Below are 6,000 nucleotides of genomic sequence, written 5' to 3'. Positions count from 1 at the left end.
TGCACTGTATAGAAGAAGCCTTGAGTTCTTGGTCCAAAGAGCCAGCCATGAATTCCAGTTGTGCCACTTGTCTGAGATATGGTCTTAGAACTGTTACAGCCATTTTGGGGGTTTAATTCTCTAACCCTTAAAATCAGGATCTCAATAGCTATTTGTTATTGATCACTTGCTATGAATCAGCATAAATGTGCTAAAATTATAAATATTTTTCCTTCAAAATAATGCTAAGGAAAGTGCTTTGTAAGCTGTATATGCAGTAGTCAATAGTTCCACATTTAACAATCAAGGGGGAATATCATGAAGGAATGAAGATTTAAAACATCAGTAGTAATGAAAGTCAGTTTTGGCAGTTAGCATTCAGAGATCGAGATAAAAAGAACTGAAATTTCTTCCAGTGGATTTCTCTAGAGTTTTAGCTGGAATTCCTCTAAAACAAGGGTTCACATGCAAAAGTGTTATGATGAAGTAAATGTGCCAAGGAGACCGCAATAAAGGCCAAACCAGGGTTCACTTGTAGGGGAAGTCTCAAACCCAGCCTGTTCCTTAAGGGAGCTCCAGAGAAGCCTTGACCAATAGAACTTTGTATAATGTTGAACAAATTCTGTACCTGCACGGTCTGAGCTTGGAATGTGGCTAGTACAACTCGAGAATTTTTTTTTTTTTCTTTAATTTCCTAGGGACTTAAGGTGTAATCAGGGTGTTGGCCAGACCGTGTTCTCATCTGGGTGATTAATTCTCCAAAGAAAGAATCTGCTCCCAAACTCATTTAGGTTGTTAGCAGAATTCAGTTCCTTGTGGCTGACCATCCCAAGGCCCCAGTTTCTTACTGGCTGTCAGCTGGAGGCCACCTCAGTCCTAGATACTGCCCACAGTTTGCCACATGGCCTTTTCCATAGGCCATTCACAATAGGGCTGTTTGCTTCTTCAACACCAACAGTCTTATAAGACTTATGTAACCAAACTTAATCAAGGGAGTAATATCCCATCACCTTTGACCTTTATATTCTATTGTTAGAGAGGTTGTGGTCACACTCAGATGAGAAGACTTATAAGAGCATGACTCAGCAGAGGCCCTCTTAAGGTGTATGCACAATAATTCCCCATTGTAACATTGGATATTTTTTTTTTTAGAGACTATCAAATACACTCTTATTCCAATGAATCTTTACCAAAGGGGGGGGCTGTAAGGTAACTAAGTTGGGAATTATTATCAATATTAAAAATGAGGTTAAGCAAGATTAAATCACTTCTCCCAAAAGCACAGATAATTATTAGCAAAGGTAAGTATCCAAAACTTGCGATTCTCTGTCATGTCTCCTCTCTTCTCCATCATGTTTTCTTACAGTGATTCCCAAATGTCAGTCCCTTGAGAGCCACCTTCACAAATTTTGCCTATCTGCTGGCTGGCTCAATACTAAATAGGTAATTTTTTTTAAAAATAAGTAGTTCATATTCTTCCTATAAATACATTGACTTTAATAATAACGGTATTTATATTGGTACAGAAAATGGAAGACTAGGATCAGTTGCCATAAATAGATGAAAGCAAACTTGGAATGTCCAGATGTTAAAACCAATACTGTTTGTTTGTGTCCTACCTAAATCCATATTGTCAGTCTAGTGTATGTCACACACACAGGAACAATCCATAACAGCTATGTTGACAAATGTCTCAAAGGGTATCCTCCCTCCTGTTCCTAATTATAGCTTACAAGGAGGAATTTGGGGTATATGGCAAGCAGACCTGCCTTCCAAGGAAGATGCATTCTCTGTATGTTGGCAGGGAATCCAGCATGTGCTCTGGACACTCCTCCTCTGGCTGCCTCAAAAAAGCAACAGCGGTGTCTGTCCTTAGGCACTGCTGTGACTCGGGTGAGAGAGCATCAATAGAAGAAAATGCAATTAACAAATATAATTAGCTCCAACACATTTAGGCATGTCTCCTCTCCTTTTGTCTCCACAGTTACACAAAATTCTTGCCTATCAAGCAGTGCATACATTTTGTAGCTTTCCCCTCCTTCCTGTTTTCGTCGACATTGTTCTCATGCTTCTTCAAGGCGCTGGCATTCACCAATTTGGAAAGTGGCAGGGAGAAGGCGCCTCCTTGTCCTAATTCTTCCCACCCCCTTTCCACAAATGATTTGTCCCCATGCTTCATCTCTCTAGAGATAGCTCTATTTCTGTTCAAATTCTCTTTAAAAAGCTTCCAGAACAGTCTTTCATATCATTTGGTTTTAGCATTGCTTTTTAATGCAGATTCCCACCACTTGTATTTATTACTGAAATTTTATTCCATCAGACTCACCATGAACTCCTAGGAATATGCTTCCCTAAATCAGCATACAGATCTTAAGTTCATCTTTTGTCACAACAAATGGGACAGATGTGCTAATTCTATTCTCTTATCTTCACTGATGGGAAATAAGGTTCATAAAAAATAAATATATATGCACAAATAGGGACAGAACAAATATGCTGCTTTTGTATAATAAGCACATTTGAATAATTAACCAACCCCAGCCAGCTTCTGCATAATTCTCTTAACCACTGAAGAAACAAGGAAAGAAACATTTGCTGGGTTTAAAGAGAAAGAGGGACCCCACAGTATCAGTACTTCCTATAATGTCGAGATGGATCATTAAGTCAAAAACAGTAGTAACAACTGACATTGGAAAGCTGCTCCGCATCCATGACATGCTTGCATTTGACCTTTGGAATAACCCTGGTAGCATTTGCTCAACACATGACTCTTGGGAAAAAAAAACAAATCCTCCATGGAAACCAGCTGAGATAATGACCTCTGGATGATTATTTGCCACTACTATGAATCTCCCCATTTGCCCACCAGATCTATTACTTCTTTCTTGTATCATTTTGGATTGCTGATTTCCTAATCCCAAACCCTAATGCCTACTCTGGAGCACCTATTTCAGTGACTCACGTAGATTTTCTTTTCTGGTGTCCTGCCCCACCTCAATCACAACTTTGTACACTCCTTTAATTTCCATGCTTCTAGGCTCCAGCAAAAATCATATCCCTCATTAGTCTTCGCTCCACACAACTGGCAGACTAGAACAACTATCATAATTGCCCTCTAGGAGGATGGGAGCTCGTAGCTATACATGAGCATGCTTATAATTTATCATTTGAATGTAGTCACTATGGATAAAAAGATCACACCTGAGCTTATAGGAGTTTCTGGTTGAAGTGGGGTAGAGAAAAAGAAGAGCAGAACTAAGGAAGTCTAGGGCTAGCTCCCAAGGGCTTGACAAATAATCTGTTTGGATCTTGCAGTCACTGAAGTTGGAAAGGGATTAGTGACAGAGACCAAGGCAATGAGCCAAATACTAAACCTATAAATTAAAAAGGTTACTAGACAGAAGCAAAAGGGAAGCTATCAAATGCTGTTACCGCCAACAACTGTGAGTTTTGGCAGAGACAGAAAAATATATAGCCTGAAAACAGCAAACTGAAGAAACTATATGCCATGAGGTATGTGTGGTATGAAATGAAAATCAGCTTTGACTCATAAGAACTGTGGGAAACATCTATATTATCTTTAAGAGTCATTCTGAGAGGTGGTTGAGAACATAGGAAAGGTTGTTGAATTTAGGCCAACATTTTTTGGAATACTTTAAGAGGACTGGAAGATTGAATACGATTGTAGTGATAATAGGGTTAAGAAAATTATAGTGATATAGGGTTAAGATGTGGTAACCAGTAAGTCTTGGGCTTCTGGAGATGAATGAAGCTAAATTGTATGAGTCATGGAGAAAGGCAAGGAGGAAGGAAATACTGCACAGGCTTTCACTTTCAAGAAGAAAGTAAAACAGGGGCTCCTGGGTGGCTCAGTGGGTTAAGCCGCTGCCTTCGGCTTGGGTCATGATCTCAGGGTCCTGGGATCGAGTCCCGCATCTGGCTCTCTGCTCAGCAGGGATCCTGCTTCCTCCTCTCTCTCTCTGCCTGCCTCTCTGCCTACTTGTGATCTCTCTCTGTCAAATAAATAAATAAAATCTTTAAAAAAAAATTAAAAAAAAAAAGAAGAAAGTAAAACATCATGACTTCAAAACTCACATTGGCACAGAATGCTTGTTCTGAGCAGTTGACAGTGTTGGAGACTAAGTTCAGGAGGACCACCCAGCTCTGTGTGAAGCAGTAATGGGTGTCGGATGGGTGAGGAAGATGGGTATTCAGAACTGTGTATTTCATTGGTTCTCAAACTGAAATGTGCAACCGGAAGGGCTCATTTCAGATCTAAAGTTTTGTTTTTTGTTTGTTTTCTGGTTTTCTTCTTCTTGTTGTTTACAAATCTAGAGTTTGAACTCCACCTCCAGAATTCTGGAGAATTCTACTGGAGAAGTCTTGAGAATCTGTAGTTTTAACTAGTTCTCAGCTCCTGCCGCTGCTGTTGCTGGTCATGGCATCACACTTTGAGAACCTCTAGTGTGCAGTCAAAGGAGGAAAAGTTATGATGGTGTCTACCATGCTCCTCTCTGACAAGTAGGACAAGAATTTATTTTCCTACAGTGTGCTTGAGTGCAGCTGGGCGCTCAGACCATATGTTTGAGCATGCAGTGCAGAACATTTAGAAGGTTACCCAGAAATTACTCACTAAGGTAATCTTTAGGGAGTGGGAATGGAGGGCAGGGAAATGGGAAGTAGGACACAGATTTTGTAAACTCTTCAAAGTTCCTCAAATAATTCCTCGAACTCCAAAGGCATTGGTATACTGTGTTCAGTCCAGCTTTTTAAAATCCTCCTCAAACATGCCTTCCTTCAGAAGTCCTCATTCTCTGGCTCTCAGCTATCAGGCTTCTCTTCTTTCATGGTATTAAAAGTCAGGCTCCCAGATGGACATGGAATTAAACCCAGATGTTTCAAGTGGAGACACTTTAATGAAGGGACTCCTTCTAGTTAATGTGAGTAGCGTGAAGGAAGGAAAAAAATCACTGTTGAGCTGAGAGCTTGGCGAAGCTCCACAGCTGAAGGGACAGGAGAGGAGATTGTGGTTATGAATCCCCAGCTAAGAGTTAGACCTAGGAGTTGTAACCTTTGAGAGTTCCAGCTCCTCCCATGGAAAGAGAAGGAAATAACCTAAGCTCTCTCCACTCCAGACCTCTGATATCTGACAGGTAACTTCTATTGGTCAAACTCAACTGAAAACTGGTCAGCAAGGGGTGTAGGTGATACATCCATTAGGGTCAGCCTCCCTTTTTGCAAAGAGTAAGACAGAAATTCATGGACAACAGATTTGGGGTGGCAAGCTAAGAATGACCAGCACAACCACCCTTTTCCCACGACAGCATTCACTCCGGCAGCTCTGTCCAGCAGCTCTGTCTTCCCTCTCCTTCATTTTCTAGAGTAAGCCTGAATCAAGCTCCCAGAAAAACATATGCTATGAACAAAATACTTCTGTTCCAAACAGTGGCAATTAGCCCATTGAGTTTCAGATAAAATGGTCTATTTCTGCCCCTGCCACTAATTCTGAAATCTTTGAGGGTATTTGGTTATAAATTCTATAATACCCACATCTGCAGCAGAAGCTGAATGACTGTTACTTATAAGAATAAATGCACAAACCAATGAAAGCTATGCAAGTTCTCCAATTTTCATCTCTTAGTGCCTTAATAGGTCACTGATTGTGATTTTTATGAAATGTAGATGAATATGGGTATCTCAATCCATGATTTTTGCTTGGGTTCCTTCTCATAATTCATTCATCTACCATTTGGTCTTGACACTTAGCTTGAAAAATGATCCCTTCTGAATAGAGGAGGTTAGTAAGCAAGATCTCAAGGACATTTGTTTGACACAACAGCTGTTTGTAGTATATATTCTATCGGCAAAGAAGACATTGTAACCCTCTGCAAGTTTTTAATATCAACTAATGTTCTCCAACAGAAATTTTGGCAATGATGGAAAGGTTTTGCACCTGCACTGTCCACTTCTGGCTCTTCAGGATGTGAACTGCGACTGGTGCATCTAAGAAACTGAGTTTTT

This window comes from Mustela putorius, unplaced genomic scaffold (genome assembly GCF_011764305.1).
Source record: "Mustela putorius furo isolate JIRA1106 unplaced genomic scaffold, ASM1176430v1.1 tig00003962_pilon_pilon_pilon, whole genome shotgun sequence".
In the NCBI taxonomy this organism is placed as follows: Eukaryota; Metazoa; Chordata; class Mammalia; order Carnivora; family Mustelidae; genus Mustela; species Mustela putorius.
The sequence above is the reverse complement of the archived record's forward strand: the minus strand, read 5'-3'. Positions refer to the sequence as shown.